Source organism: Mya arenaria, chromosome 4 (genome assembly GCF_026914265.1).
Source record: "Mya arenaria isolate MELC-2E11 chromosome 4, ASM2691426v1".
NCBI classification, from domain to species: Eukaryota; Metazoa; Mollusca; class Bivalvia; order Myida; family Myidae; genus Mya; species Mya arenaria.
This window is the reverse complement of record NC_069125.1, coordinates 67,050,912-67,066,080: the sequence shown is the minus strand read 5'-3', so window position 1 is coordinate 67,066,080 and position 15,169 is coordinate 67,050,912. Positions and strand designations below refer to the sequence as shown.

The 15,169-nt window shown below is 32.8% G+C and overlaps 1 protein-coding gene across 1 annotated transcript in view; it reads left to right on the top strand.

Moving 5' to 3' along the window:
* Positions 1-6,892: 6,892 nt before the first annotated feature.
* The window catches only part of LOC128230172 (uncharacterized), a 15,139-nt gene continuing 6,862 nt past the window's right edge, over positions 6,893-15,169 (top strand). The window contains exon 1 of the mRNA XM_052942226.1: positions 6,893-7,037. The gene's annotated coding sequence lies outside the window, so the exon portion shown is untranslated. The remainder of the gene's footprint in view (positions 7,038-15,169) is intronic.

Genomic DNA, 15,169 nt, shown 5'->3' with positions numbered 1-15,169 from the left:
GGTTTAAAACAGCACACACTAAAATATTGGCACCTAATTGAATTTTAACGGGCAAATTCAGGTTTAGTAAACTGACTAGAAAAAAACGATATGCAACATGAAAAGGTATATATTGTTACTTGTTACATAAATATAGTCTGAAATTTGGATGTTAACAAAAATTGTGTGTCTTCGCCAAAATTTGTTTTCTTATACTGCGTTTATTTTTTTGAAGGATATAAGGTTTTTAAGATTGCTTACCTTTTAAAAATCGTAAATGCATTGATATACTTTGAAAAGAAAACATTGTGAAGGTAGCGTACATCAGTTCTCTAAAAATAGCTGATATCTGGATGTCTTCATAATTGAAACCAGTTACGAGTCCTGTTGTTTAGAATGCCTGTATGAATGCAAGATTGTTTTAATTGTTTGTTAGATACATTTAAAATAAACCTTTTATATCACAATAAAGTTATAACAACACTTTTCTGATAACACTTTGATTTTTAATTCAAGAATTGTTATCAAATTTTAAATTTATTGGCGTAATAATTCAAAAACCATTTACGAGACAATCATATAATTCAGAAACAAGTACACTTGCTAGTGTTGGACAAGAACGCATATCACTGATAGCACTTAATAGGGGTTGTTTTTAAATAAAAATACTACTTTTATCATCTTTAGGTTATATAATTTGCCACTAAAGCAATTAAATGTTATTTCAAAACCATTTACGAGCCACCAGTTACGAGTCAAGTAAAACAATTATGTTGGTTCTGAATTGTTTCTTTCGGCTTAAAACATTCTGTTTGGGTTTTTTTGTGTAATGACGTCATGTATGAGTTGTGCATGATGTCATAACTTTGGATCCGCCATTTTCTGGAAGTGGATTTTCACAATAACAAAAAAGCGAAGGGTAAGTGTCTTTCTTTGTATCCTGTTTTTATTTTTTATTTTTAATTATGGAATTTATAAGACAATTTTCAAATTAAACTCTAAATATTTTTTACTAAGTAAAAAAACTTAAAAAATTATGAACTGTATGAAATGAATGCTGGTTAAGTTGTGTCCCGTAAATGGTCGTTTCGTCCTGTAACTGGTCATATTTTAAATTCATGTTTCTACTGGGCATTGTTGGTTTAAAAAAGAGTTTTTGGTCGTTATCTTTTATTCCAAGGGGTAAAGAATAATAGTATAGCAATGATACACCATTATATTGTTATAAGCTTGTGCATTTATAACAAAAATGTTCACAAATGACAACTAAAAAAAATATTTCTATTGTAGAATGGCGAAGTCAAAGGCCCAAAGAATGAAGGAATATCGAGCAAGAAAAAAGGCTGAATTGGGCAAAGAGTGGTTTAAGCGAGAAAACCAACGAGTTAAGGGATATTTTGTACCAATATTAGAGTTGAGCGAAGAGAAGCAGGCTCATAAAAGACAATTAAACAGGAAGCATTGTGAAACGTACAGAAAGAAACGTAAGATAATTGCCCACGCGGAAAACACACAGGAGGTTGGAGAAAGCAGTCAGAATATTGATTCACTTGAAGATGAAAATGGTGTTTCAAGCAGTACTGTCAGTACAGCAAATGAACAGTCTTTAACAGTCAAGATGAATTTTGGGATGCCAAAAGAATCAAGTAGACAGTCACGCGGGCGAAAAAGAGTGTCTAGAGCGCTGGCCAAGCAGTATCGAAAAAATGAGACACTACAAGACGAAAATGAATCATTGAAGAGAAAGCTCAATACTGTGCGCAAACGGTTGAATCGATTAGAAAGCAAACAGAAAAAGGCGCCATTAACACCAAGAAGTAAATCCGACAAGCTTTTGAAAGATGCTGGATTAGAACCCAAACATGTTCCAGATATCCGAAAAAAGATATTATTTGCTGAGTGTTTGAGCGAAGAAATCAAGGAGGCAAAGAAAGCCAACAACCAAAATGTAGTGATGAGAGTCGTGTCAGGCGAGATTATCAAGAAATACAAAATGAAGAGAGCACTTGGAACAAGTACACTTCTTGATCGTAGAAGACTAAACAACATATCAAAATCTGTTGCACATATAAAAAAACGCACAAGAAACGCAATGATAAATAACACTGTAACAAGAGAAATACACGAATTCCTGTCAAGAGATGACAACTCTCGTTAACGTCATCATAACATTGGTTTCTTGGTCTTTATGAAAGGTTTGCATTTTAGGTTTTTTGCATACCATAATATTTCTTTAAAAAATCTAGCTTTCGTCATGACAATTATGATATAAATATTCAAGATACGTTAATATTGACTTAGAAAATTTTGAAAACTTCTCATGTCCGAGACCAAAATTTAATAAGAAAGCTAAGCGTTCGAGTGGTGGTCTTGTAATATATTACAACAAAAAGTTTTCGGGTCACATTGAACTAGTTGATTCGAATGAACTAGGTTGTATTTGCATTAAGTTGAAACAATCTTTTACTGGTACTGAAAATGATTTATATTTTATCCATTGCTATATTCCGCCTGAGGAATCGGGTGTGTATAAAATCAGAAACTCACGTTTATTTGAATTTGACTTTTTTTATTATATTTCTAATCTTATCAGAAGATTTAAGCAGGTTGGTGACGTCATTGTGACCGGGGATCTCAATGCACGTGTTGGTCAAAGATCAGATCTTGTGGACAATAATGATCTACAGCGATTTGTCAATTTACCTTTAGATGATTTTGACGTTAACACTTTACCGCTACGTAATACATGCGACAATAGGTCTAATTCATTCGGTAATAAATTGTTGACATTATGTAAAGAATGTAGTGTCTGTATTTTAAATGGCCGTATTGAGCCAGGTTTATTCACCTGTTATAATATGTGTAGAAACAGAGTTGGTGCTAGCGTTGTAGACTATGTATTAGCTGATTACGAGTTATTTTCATTATTTGACAATATGCTGGTACATGATCTATCTGATTTTTCGGATCATTGCCCGGTTGAATTCAACTTGTCTTTCAATAAAATAGTGTGTCCAAAGGAGCTTGAAACTGTTGACAGATTAATCTGGGGTGAAAACAAGCAAACTGATTTGAATGAGAAATTAATTGTAAATACGGATTGTTTCGATAGCATTGTCCACTCATTATTAAATAACGAAATAGATTTAAACTCATGCATAGATAAATTGTCAGATGCTATTTATGACATTTCTCATCAAATACATGGTAAGACCTTTACAGTAAAGAGAAAAGCACCACCCAGAAAGAAATCTAGCTGGTTTAATAATGACTGTAAAACAGCTAAAGATAATTTTTATCGTTGTAAGAGATTACTGTCTACAAATCAAAATAAAGCAAATCGCCTATTATTTTTACAGTCTAGAAATGAATATTGCCGCGCTAAAGGTAAAGCTAAAAGTACGTACTATAGAAAAGAAAGGAACGCTTTACGGTCCCTTAGTAAGTCGAACTCTCGCAAGTTTTGGAAGTATATTAAGAAATACAAACAAAAGAATCCAAATGTTAACAACGTTGATGTAAACGATTTTGTAAATCATTTCAAAAATATGTCTTTTTTGCCCAATGATAATAACTTTAGAGACTATACTAACAATGGTAACGATAATAATGTAAATATTGATTGTCTTGATGGTACGATTACTGTTGATGAAATAGTTAAAACAATTTCATCCATGTCAAGGCACAAAAGCTCTGATCTATCTGGAAACGTTGCAGATTTTTTTATTGACTCCAAAGATTTTATATCGCCATATCTTGCCCATATTTTTAACTATATTTTTGATAGAGGGGTATACCCCGATGCATGGACTAAAGGTGTTATTGTTCCTATTTATAAAAAAGGTGATAAAAATAATCCCTCTAACTATCGTGGCATAACACTTGTAAATATTATAGCTAAAATATTCTCTTTAACGTTACGCAATCGTATAAATAAGTGGTGCGAAAGTGAAAATAAATTTGATGATGCTCAATTTGGATTTAGAGACAATCGTAGTACCGTTGATTGTATTTTTATTCTACATGCTGTTATACAAAATGTATTAGCAAACAAAATGAGACTATATTGTGCCTTTATTGACTACGAAAAGGCATTTGACACTGTCATTCACGATGCTCTGTGGATAAAATTAGTCCAATCTGGTATAAGCAGCAAAATGTTAAATATCCTAAAATCAATATACCGAAATGTGAAATCTTGTGTGAAAGATATTGAAAACATGTCATATTCAACTTTCTTTGATGTTTACTTAGGGGTGAAACAAGGAGAGCCCCTTTCCCCACTGTTATTTATTCTTTTTATCAACGATATTCGAGAGAGTTTAGATTTAGACAACCTCACTCGTAACGATATTGATAGGTTGTCATTATATATGTTATTATTTGCTGACGATATTGCTTTATTTACTACCGATCCTCGTAGCCTCCAATTACAACTTAATTGTATAAACAATTATTCACGTAAATGGGGATTAAAAATTAATGTTCATAAAACAAAGGTATGCATTTTTCAAAAGAAAAAGACAAGAACTAATTTTGTATGGTCATTAAACAGCCAGAACATAGAAATAGTTGACCGTTTTACATATCTGGGTATTAAATTTAACTACAATGGTACTTTCAATGATGCTGTTAAAATGCTTAATGAACAAGCCTTAAATGCATATAATAATCTTTTATCTATATTTAGCAGAGTGAAGCTAGATGTTAAGACGAAATTACTACTATTTGATTCTTTAGTTGTGCCTATTATCACGTATGGTTGTGAAGTCTGGGGAATCTATAGTTTTACTGAGGTTGACAAGCTACATCTTAAGTTCTGTAAACACATTTTGGGTGTCCGACAACAGACCTCTAACGCGGCTGTTCTGGGTGAGCTTGGACGTTTCCCACTATCTGTTTTATGTAAAGAGAGAGCTCTTAAATTCTGGTGTAAGGTTATGAATTCCCCAAACTCTATTATAAGATCTGTGTATGATACGAATGTTAGAGACATTGTTTTCGTAAATATGAATACTAAACTAAGTTGGGTTAAAGCTGTTGAACATCTACTTAATGAACTTGGGTTTAATTATATTTTCTTAAATTTTAACTACGAAAGAAATTATTTCCCATTGCTCAAACAAAGGCTTCGTGATCAGTATGTTCAAACATGGTTCGGTATTGTGAATTCACAGAGCAAATTAGAATATTATGTTAAGTTTAAAAAAGAATTTAAATTTGAAAAATATATCGATATCATCGACAAAGAAAATCATCGAATTGCTTTATCCAGATTCAGACTGAGTGCCCATTCCTTAGAGATTGAAACTGGAAGACACAATAACATTATTAGAGAAGATAGAAAATGTAAACTATGTATTATCAATATGGTTGAATCAGAATATCACTTTTTATGTATTTGTCCTTTATATATGGACCTTAGAAACAAATATAACATAAACAGATCGTTTAACACTATGGAAAAATTTGCATTTACCTTATCTAGTAATAATTCAAGGACTATCAGGAACCTAGCGAAATTTTTTTTTTTTTTGCCATGTCCAAACGAAACGATGTACTTGCTGCCGGTGTCTCTTGATTTGTTTAGATGTTACATACAGTAGCATTTTTGATTGTTTTATTATATGTATGTATCTTATATGTGTGATTGTGAGCATGTGTGAGTAACCATGTGTAGCCTAAAATTATAGTTAGCAAATACTTATATGTTTGTATGTTGATAACTTATTTCTCATTTCTTTTTTTTTGTGGCCATCTATGTGATATTTGATGTTAATTTTGGCCAAAAGCATGTATTTGCTGATATTGCCAATAAACTGAAACTGAATATTGATTAATTAGTTGTTAGTCCATCCTCAGTGCGAGGTGTTAGTGAAATGTTAGTGTAATGTGAAAGTATCTACTGCAAAGTTTTATGATGAAAATATTGATTATTAGTTTTTTCATGTCTAAGATTTCAAACCTAGCATGTTATCGTTGTATATATGTTTAATTGAATGTATCATATCTAACATGTAATGAGGAACACTTTGTGTTCAAGTTACATAATAAATAAGTTGAATCTTGAATCTTGTAGTGTGATGCTTGTGTCTTGTTCAATCGATCATTGTGAAAACATATTTTGAAATGGATGTCAAAAATGAACACGGGAATTTTAAGTTTCCACATCCTGTGACCAATTATTAGATATTTTTTTCTGTTTTGAGCTAATTTTATATCAAATGAAAACTGTGTTCTTTAGCTTAATATCGGTGTATAATTTTTAAAAAAAAAATCACGGTTTATACAAAGAGAGAGCACATGCAGTTGTAAATCATTAAACGCACGTTGATATAGATTAAATCAGTGTTATCAGTGATCAAATCAACCGACGACAACATGCTCAGACTGACTTATGATTAATTGCTTGGTTTCTTCTCCCGCCAGCCACAGCATAAACAATTATATCTGTACATAACCACGGAACTATCCGTAGCTGATTGCAGCACCATGATCCACCCCGTCTGCAGTCCCAAATAGCAATATCTTTCAATGCACATGAACCAGTATAAATAATGCTAAACTTTATTGCTTTTAACATGTTAAAACCATTGATATATTTATATGTGTACTAGATATGCACTCTCGCATTTAACAATTATTGCCTTGCCATGTCATGGTTGATGTTATTGTAATAACGATGAATTGTACATGTTCAAGTTAACAATAAATGTTCTATTCTGTTATAAAATATCTAGATTTTAGCTCTTTTTTTAAAATGTTGAACTTTCAGCTATGATGGTTAATAGGTCCGTGGCTCAGCCATGTACTTTGTGTTCTTTACTTGTTGCCGCTTATATCTTGGATACCGGTATTAGAAGTCACGCACGTGAATCCGCATTTCATAATATTTAATCGATTAAAGCGCCACCTAAACTACTTCCGTCCGCATTAGAAACAAACAAAATTGCAATAGATTTCAATAAATATCGTACCTGCTGGACACATTTTTCGGGTCCGATGAAGCGGAATGAAAAAGGACATTCCCAGTGGTTTAATGTCAATGGCCAGATTAGGTACAATGCTTGCATTTAGTTCATTTACGTATGTTTTAAACTTCCTTGTCAGGGGAAGTTACTCCCAAAAACAATTCAGCTGTCACTTGTATTTTGTTTGCGAGAGGTCTACAGTTTTCCGTCTTTTTTCTATCTATGTTGTAGATAAGTTCTACTGAATTATATCCTTATTGGTTTTGATGGCAATTTTTGCGTAATAGCTTATCGAAATCTGTATAAGATATGTCCATATAACGAAAGTTAAACATATCATGCCACTGCCAGTTTTACTGATCAATGAATCAAAGAATCAGTTAATGTTTAAACAAAAAATAGATACCGGTAGCCCCTCTCAAACATGGTACAATGGATAAAGCTGAACATTTCACTTGCAGAATTATGTGAACAGCACTTGCCACATTCAGATTTCAGTTGCATTTTTGTGAGGGAAGCGAGACAAATCTGCCCCAGAGACATTTAAGCCGCATAAAATGTTGACTCTAAACTTCTCGGACCCTTACTGATTTTCAACATGAGTCATTTCTACCCCTTATAATTTTATCTCAATAGAAGTTAAACTGAGATTTGTAATGGACTCAAAAATATATATTCATGAAAGTATTTATTAAATATCAGAATAAAAAAGGTAAAAACAAGTTAATTTATTTTTATTTTACAACAAATTCACATAATTATAATGAAAATACATATAGTCAACCCCGGTTGAACAGTCACCTGCTTTAAAAGGCCACCAGCATAATCTGGCCACTCCAAATTCCCTACAAAGTATGTGCATTATGCCACAAGATGTCAAACATGGCTGCAGTCACTAATTCTTGACCCCATGAAGCCATATAAACACTAATTAGTGGTGACTCATCCATTGTCACTGACACTTCCACTAATTAAACTTTCTGAAACACAGCTTTAATTGCATACTGAAGCATACATGTGAACTCTACCGGCGGTAGGTAAAATATACCGCTTTTGAGACCCTTCTAACGCCCTACCGCTTTCCCGTCGAAATCTACAGTTATTAAAAGCTCTTCTAAAAAATCCCAAAATTTTATCAAATTGGCCTTAAATTTTATTTTAAAAACCTAAAAATTAAATCAACCATGCTAAAATACCAAATTTATCTGTCACTTTAAAGAACATGGTGCAATAAGCAACTTGTCAAATCACTTCACACTTTGGCCGAGATCGTTGCTAAGTTACCGGTACGGTACAAAAGACCACTAATCAGCATTCTTTGTTAATTGGCATCCTACTAATCAGCATTTTTGTAAATATCAAAGACATTTTAAAACTCAAAACTTCAAAGAAAACAACATTACCAAGGTGTAATTAATTATCTACAGTGTAGGAAAATTTTAAGACATTTTGGCGGGAAATTTGACATATAAAGTTCTGCAGTCATCTGCACTTACACTCCGACCTGTTTTGGCAGTCCGATTTGATTTTTTAGCAGCTCTTCTGAAAAGACAAAAACAATGACGGAAACAATGTAAACATAAACTTGATATTTGTTACTATTTTTAGATTTTCAAAAAAATACGCATAAAATACGTCATGGTTGAAACTTGTCAAGTGTCAGTGTTTTTGAGTGACTTCAGACATGTGAACCTTTGGCAATGACAGAGAGGTAGATTTAGGTCTCAAAAGCGGTAGTTTGTGTTCAAAAGCGGTAGAATTTCTTATTTCTTAAATGTTCAGACAAAAACAATGATGGAAACAATGTAAACATTAACTTGATATTTGTTACTATAAAGTGTCTCTGAAGTTTACAGAAAAGTATTGACAGCCTCGGATATTTCTGTCATCAACTTGAAACATATATTACATCACACAATTGCCATGCATGTTGACACATCAAGAAATCATGTTTGTAACACATTGAAACTTGAAACTTGAAACTTGTTTATTTGCTTAAACGCCTATTTCTACATATAAATACATATTCAATGGCGTTGTACAATAATGATTTATAAGATAATAAAAGCAATACAGCAATACAGACACAAGAATTAAATAACCAGTAATCAATGGAAAAAAAAATCACGAATATTAGCACACAGTAAACAACATACATAGTTCAATGAATAGTATATAAATTATTTACAACATGATGGGTGTTCACCATCGTATAAATAGTTCATGGGTATACATTTTAAAACAATGCATAATAGTCTCTGAAAAGATGGGTTTTCAAATGTTTCTCGAATATGTTTACTGAATCAATTTGTCTAAGGCTCAGAGGCAGTTCATTCCAAAGCTTAGGGCCAATAGTTCTAAAACTTCTGTCACTGAAGGTCTTTTTCTTATTTAAAGGCACAACATAGCATCCTATTGATAATTCCGAGGATCGTAGTGTGCGTTTTGAATTTTTTTAGACAAAAGTTCAATAAGGTATTGAGGAGCATTTCCAATGGAACAGTTATACATATAAGTGAGGATCTTAAAATTAATTCTTGCCTTTATGGGTAACCAGTGCAGGTCATATAATGCCTGTTTTGAACTATCACACCTAAAGCGGTTGAGAACAAGTTTGCAAATGTTTTAATCAGAAATTACACAATAAATAATATACTTGAATCATAATTTAATTACAAGGTAAATGATCAAATATCAACAAAGGACATTGATTATTATGAATTGACAGTGTGCATTGATACTTAAGGTATAAAACGAGTTACGATTTGTATTCATTTCAAATTAATTTTTGAAGTGCATGGATTAATGTTTGTTTTACAAACAAATATTTACATTGCATTGTGCATGATATTCTTTTTAATTTTGATGAAGGCTGGCAGTAAGACAAATCATAAGTGTTTGACTATAAAGAATGCGTCAAGTGTGTTGCCAGGCAATTTAACTGCGGACGGACACAAGTATTAAAACATTTGCTCTGTAATGCTAACAGAATGACATGATAATGTCAGCACAGGATTTGTTTATAAATGCTCTTTAGATTACAAACTGGAGTTTAGCAAACCAAAAAGACAGATTACTTTAAAAAGTGAACTTGTTAATGTAGTTGTTTGGACTGATTTATAATGTGTGTTTTTGTTTATGCTGTATAAACATGTATCTACTGCATTTTATTTATAATTTTGCAATGTAGATATCAAATTATTTCATCTCCATTTGTATTTAAACTTCTTTAATTTTAATGGTACTGATGACACGGACCTATAAACCATGGACTGGCAACTGCCCCATATCGGTCAAAAGGTTAAGAAATAATAATTTACCCACAATCCTTAGTGCGCGCTCGGCAAATATCGGAAAATTCCGCCGAATCTCCGATAGGTGATGAACAGCGATCTTATGTTATTTCCGCCAACTCTGCTAATAATGCCTTGTTCGTTATAGATTTAATTATAATTAATAACTGTGATTTTAATCAGATTCAGTTGGACTATTATCAACTCAAATGAAAGTACTGCGCATTTGAGTCAATTTTAATTAATGTTTTCCTACCTTTTTATATTTGGCCGATGTCGGACGTCTCGAAAATGACCACACGGTAAGATCTCCGAATGAAATCCGGCTGCACGCGTGAGTTTGAGATAATCGCATTAACACAGATGAGAGTTGCCAATCCATGGTTTATAGGTCCATGCTGATGATACTGATGGTGGTTTGAGGTAGTTGTTAAGAAATATTACCGACCTCTGTTTAAACGAAGCTTAAGTGGCGGAAAATTCAAACCTGGATTAAGTGACCTGTCTTAAGCAGCCACTTTGGCCTTTTCCCCAAGGTGGCCACTTAACACAGGTTTGACTGTGATAAAATTTACATATTTCCAACACAAATAATGATCATATCGATTTAAAATACAACAAGTTCATTGTCTCAACTGTCCCAACTTTTTATAAACACCTATCTGCCGCTGTAGATGGCTTCCCAATTCTTGAGAAATTGCTCACATGTGACTTTGTTTGTGTCATACAATCCCACTCTTCCATGATTATGGCTTCCATGTCAGCGTACCTTTCAGACTGCTGACAGCCAAAAACTGCCTCCAATACAAGTCAGTATGTAAGTTTTACAATTCACTTGAAAGCAGGCCTTAAAAGAGGTAACACTGAAAGAGTTGAATGGACCACAGAAAAACTGTTGATGCCAGCCTGAAATTACATGATGATAATACAGTGGAAACTCACTAAACCGGATCTCCACAAAACCAGAAACCTCGGGATACCGGACTTTTTTCAGAGTTCCGATTTCCCCCTTCTATTTTCAATGTAAAATAATCCCTACAAAACCGGAACCTCGGAATTCCAGATACCGGAAAAACCGAGAAAATTTGTTCGTTGTCAACGTAATTTTACTTCACAAAACCGGACGTATATTTGTCCAAACATGTCAAAATGTTTTTGTGTATTAGGAATTCATGAATCGCGTGTCACTTTGTTTTGACAGCCGGTGCGTTATTAAATATTGCACCTGTGATGTTGTGTTCACTCGATAATCGATAATAATGATTCCGCCACGCGATAATCAAACGATAATCAAACTTGTGAAAAGAAAATTGATTGCAACATTAATTTGTTTGTTGCTGAAAATAAAGAGGAATGCTTATTAAGTGATCATTTTGGAGGGTTGTTTTATCTAAAGACTTCTAAGATTGAATCAAATTAGAGCGGTGCGTTAATTAAACTATCAAACATACTTAATCAATAAATCAACTTCCCTTAAAAGGATAACTCAGTTAGTATTTTGAGTAAACTTACTCCGTACATCATATCCTCACTAAACTGGAATCCTCACTAAACCGTAAATTTTGCCCAGTCCGGACCTTGTCCGGTTTAGTAGGTCCGGTTTAGTGAGTTTCCACTGTACAATGAAAACTTGAACATGTGAATACATTATTTATAATAATTGAAAGTGGCGTTAATTTTTTTATTCTTTAGCGAATGTTGTCACTGAAAATAGATGTATAATATATTAAGAAGAATGTTATTACTTTTAAATTGTTATGATGTACTTCAACAGTCATGGAATGCAATACATCAAGACGGGCCAACCCTTCACTCATACCAGTAGCACTGCATGTCTTGTAGCAGAACTGCACTGTAGTGATCTCTTTACTGGCCTTGAAGTAATCTTCTCTGGATTTACCTTTAAATGGATTTGAATTAATAAAAAAATGATAGTGTATATATATCATATCTTTTAAGTACCCACCCTATTACTCATTATATAGATTAAGGAATTGTTCATGGCAAACAGTCTTATAAACAGTCTTATCTTTGGTTAATTGTCACATTCCAAACAAAGAGGTCAGGCGTTGAAATTCCTGACACTTAACACATTTATAAGTTTATTCATCCACACTCATGTCACAAATACATGATAAAAGGAGCCTGAGAACATGTGAAATATATTTGGAGGCACGTATATTTGACTTTTGTAAACATGAGTCAGTGTTACATTTGATTAATTTAACACCTTACTGAACACAGTGTATATACAGTCAAACAAATAAGTACAGATGGAGAAGTGTTCATTACTTAGTTTATCACAAAATACTTATTTTTATGAATTGGCCAAAATGGCAACATTTGAGTATAAAGTGAAAATAATCACCAATAAAGTTTTTATAAAGCAGTTCACATTTTTTAATTTATGAACACCAGTCAAACTTGAATTTTTTATTGGCTACCATGGCAAACATACTAATGACAATATTTGGATCAATAGCATCAAGGCATATGCAAAAACTGTTTAACATTTTTGGCAAATATTTTCATAAAACAGTTCACCACAGTTGAACATCTTAACAACATCAAATAAGCTAGACATCGGTATGAAATTTTACTACCATATGCTTATGTACTATGATAAGTCATTTTTAGCTTTACTGGCCAAAGGCCAGAAGAGCTTATGCGATGGTAATGTGTACGTAGTATGTGCATCCGTGCGTCTGTAAACAATTGCTTGTGAACACGATACAGTCTTCAGTTTTGATATTATCTCGATGAAACTTGTACAGTATTTAGATATCCATTAGAGCTTGGTTCCTTTCGAAAACCAGCCAGATCCACCCATGCATGCCTAGATTATGGCCCTTGATAGTATAAAAAAATGCTATTGTGTAAACACTAGCTTGTGAACACGATACAGTCTATAGTTTTGATTGTATCTCGATGAAACTTGTACAGTATTTAGATATCCATTAGTGCTCGGTTCCTTTCGAAAACCAGCCAGATCTGGCCATGCATGTCTAGATTATGGGCCTAGAAAGTATTAAAAAATCAGTTTGTTTGTAAACAATTGCTTGTGAACATGATACAGTCTTCTGTTTTGATTGTATCTCGATGAAACTTGTACAGTATTTAGATATCCATTAGAACTCAGTTCCTTTTGAAAACCAGCCAGATTTGCCCATGCATGCCTGGATTATGGGTCTTGAAATTATGAACTATATATGTGTTGCCTATTACTCAAACGTACATGCTCTGGATTGAAAATGACCACAAGATCCATGCCAGTAGAGCATAGGCCCTTTTGGGCCTCTTGTTTATATTGTCCTTTTCAAATCGTTTCATTTCTTCATATTTCTGCATGCAATTTGGCACTTATGCAAAAATCCAAAACAAAGACATATGCAAACATACATGATGAGTTTTATTGAAATGTATTATTTAAAAAAATGTGTGAGAGCCCCTTTAATATGGATATTTAAATCATATTTTGATAATACCATGGACAGACAAGTGTGTTGCAACTAAACCATGGATTGGCCACTACTTATTAAAATAGAAGTTTTCATTGATCTTTAACCGATTTAACAAAATACAATTTTAGTTCGACTATTCGAAGAATAAGGAGAGCTATACTACTCACCCAAGTGTCGGCGCAGGCGTCGTGGCAGCGTCACACCTTGGTTAAGGTTTTGCATGTAAGCACCTTTAAGTCATTATCTCATTAAATACAAAAAGTCATCATGTATTGCATTGAAACTTAAGATATGTATTCCCAACTATCTAACCTATTAAATTAATGAAGTTAGATAACACTTATATTTGAATTTATTGCAAATAATGGGGCTTTATTATTTGACTTAGAAATTCTGGTTAAGGTTTTGCATGTAAGCACACATAGGTTAATATCTTAGCAACTACTTGATATATTGCATTAAGACTTTATATAATGGTACTCAACCATCCAACCTACTAAATTAACCAAGTTAGATAACTCTAGTTTGCTTTTATTGCAAATAATTGCCTTGTATTATTTGACTTAGAAATTCTGGTTAAAGTTTTGCATGTAAGCACACATAGGTTAATATCTCAGCAACTACTTGATGTATTGCATTGAGACTTTATACAATGGTACTCAACCATCCAACTTACTTAATCAACCAAGTTAGATAACTCTAGTTTGCATTTATTGCAAAATAAATGCCCTTTATTATGCGACATAAGATTCTGGTTAAGGTTTTGGTTTTAACCACATTTTAGTCAATATATCAGCAAAACATCATGTATTGCATTGAAACTTTAGATATGTATTCCCAACTATCTAACCTACTAAATTAATGAAGTTAGATAACACTTTTTTGAATATAATGAAATTATGGGCCTTTATTATTTGACTTGGAAATTCTGGTTTAGGTTTTGCGTTTAAGCACACATAGGTTAATATCTCAGCAACTACTTGATGTATTGCACTGAGACTTTATACAATGGTACTCAACTATCCAATCTACTTAAATAACCATGTAAGATAACTCTAGTTTGCATTAAATTCAAATTATGGCCCTTTTTTATTCGACATAGAAATTCGAATACATCATGTATTGCATTGAAACTTTATACACAAGCTCCCAACCATTCAACCTTCTTAATAAATCAGGAAAGATAACTCCATCTTGCATATTATATAATTTTGCCCCTTTATTATGCGACTTAGAAATTCTGGTTAAGGTTTTGCATGTATGCACACATAGGCTAATATATCAGCAACTGCTTCATGTATTGCATTGAGACTTTATACAATGATACTCAACCACACAACCTACTTGAATGACCAAGTTAGATAATTGTATTTTGCAAATAATGACCCTTTATTATTGGACTTAAAAATTCTGGTTAAAATTTGGCATGTAACAACATTTATGTTAATATCTCGGCAAATACATC